This window comes from Sciurus vulgaris (assembly GCF_902686455.1).
Source record: "Sciurus vulgaris genome assembly, chromosome: 18".
Taxonomy (NCBI): domain Eukaryota; kingdom Metazoa; phylum Chordata; class Mammalia; order Rodentia; family Sciuridae; genus Sciurus; species Sciurus vulgaris.
In genome coordinates, this window is record NC_136479.1 from 9,055,271 (window position 1) to 9,057,336 (window position 2,066).

Here is a 2,066-nt window from a genome sequence, read left to right on the forward strand (position 1 = left end):
TTTGTTTTTCTCTCAGTGCCAGGGATGGAAACGTGGTCCCTCCACACGCTAGACAGCACCGCCCTCGCTGGGCGACACCCCCAGCCCTTTCTATTTTGAGGCAGGGTCTTGCCAAGTTGCTGAGCTGGCCTTGAACTTGCCATCCTCCTGCCTCAGCCTCCCAAGCTGCTGGGTTACAGGCCTGGGCCGCTGCACCCGACTTTTTTTTTTTTTTTTTTTGAGAAACTCAGGAACCAGGCTGAGCTGCCCCTCTGCAGAGGGAAGGTCTGGGGCGAAGATGGTATCGGAAGGGTGGGGTCCCCGTTCAGAGCAGAACGTGGGGGCCCCTGGGGCTTGGGGCCAAAGGCAGCCCCTGGCACAGGGGGTGGACGGGGACCCACGCCATCTGCCCCGCCAGTGGCCTCGGCTGGCTCATCTGCAGGGCTGGCGACTGGCCTGCCGAGCTGACCAGCGTCCTCAGGGAGACAGGGCCACGTGGCCCCAGGAGCAGCTGCCTCTTCCTCCCCAGCCTCGCCCTCCAGCTTCCTTGTTTCCTGGTCCATCTGGGCAGCGAGCTCCAGGGGAGATGCAGGTGGTGGCCGGGGCAGCCACCAACTCCCTTGCAAGGCCCAGCATGGAGAAGGGCCTTCTCCCTCCCTGACTCCAAGGCCCAGGTGGACAGGAGAAATGGGGGCTCCAGGGAAGAGCGGCGTGTCTTGTCAGGAGGACAGGCAGCGCCCCACAAGGACTCGCAGTCACGTCAATGTCACTCATATTTAAGCCGTAAGATTGGATGGAGGGCCGGCACGGTGGTGCACGCGTGATCCCAGTGACTCCGGAGGCCGAGGCAGGAGGCTTACAAGTTCAAGGCCAGTCTCAGCAAATTATTGAGGCCCTAAGCAACGTCTTCAGGTCCCCAGAGTTTTGAAAACCTTTGCAAAGCCCACAGGCCTGCAGGGTCTCTCTCGGGCCCGGGGGCAGCTCTGAGATTTCCCTTGCACAGCCCAGGGCTCCCGGAGAGGACCTGGGATGCTCCCCGGGCTCGGGTCTCCTCTATCCTTACAGCGTGGGATGCCAGCCCCATCCAGGAGGGCGCCAAGGTACAGGCCTGGAGCGCCAGCCTTGGGCGTCCGAACAATGGCCTCTTTGTCTGCTCTGCCTTCAGCTCCCTGCCCCGACCCCGAAGGGCCTGGGCCCCCTGGGAAACTCCAACCTCCCACGTCATGTCCTCCTTGGCACTTGTCCCCAGACAGGACGAGTCAGTGTCACCGGAATAGAATCAGACTGCATCATCCACCCCTCACCGAGGCCCCGGACAGTGCCAAGACCACCCTGCCCACCCAGGGCGCCCGACCAGCCCAGGGGCACCTGCGCCCCAGCCGGCGGGCCTTGCCAGTCGTCTGGGCACTGAAGGGAGGAGTGTCACCAGTTGCCTCAGCTCCTGGGCCGGAAGGTGCCGGAGCTCCAGCGCCAGCCTCAGGAACGGTTCCGAGGCCTGGGAGGCACCCAGCGCCAGGGGACCCTCAGGGTCATCACGCCCACCCTGCCCCCAGGCGATCCCAGAGAAAGTGGGGATAACCCCAGGACCTTTTCCCAAGGTGTCGCAGGACCCAGGACGGTGAGGCTGTGTGTCCAGTTTCTCCCACTGAAGCCCAGACCCGGGTTCAGAGACGGGCATGTGTATCCAGTTTTTTATTTATTTATTTTTTCTGCAGTGTAAGGGGTTGAACCCAGAACCTTCCACATGCTGGACAATTGCTCTACCACTGAGCAACACCCCCCGCCTGTTTTACTTTTTGTCTTGAGACAGGTCTCACTAAGTTGCTGAGACTGACCTCTAATTAGCAGTCCTCCTGCCTCGGCCTCCCAAGTGGCTGGGATTATAGGCGCGCACCACTGTGCCCAGCTTCAATATTTTAAATGGAAACATATACATTTGTTTCTCAGAATTGCCTGAAGGCCTGACAGGCTCATGGCCCAGTGTCCAAAACTCACAAAGAAACGAAGGCTGGTATTCAGAGCACGGCCCTTGGTGCATGTTTGGTTTGGCCCTTTGGTTTGGGAGACCGACCCACTTCCCTCCCAGC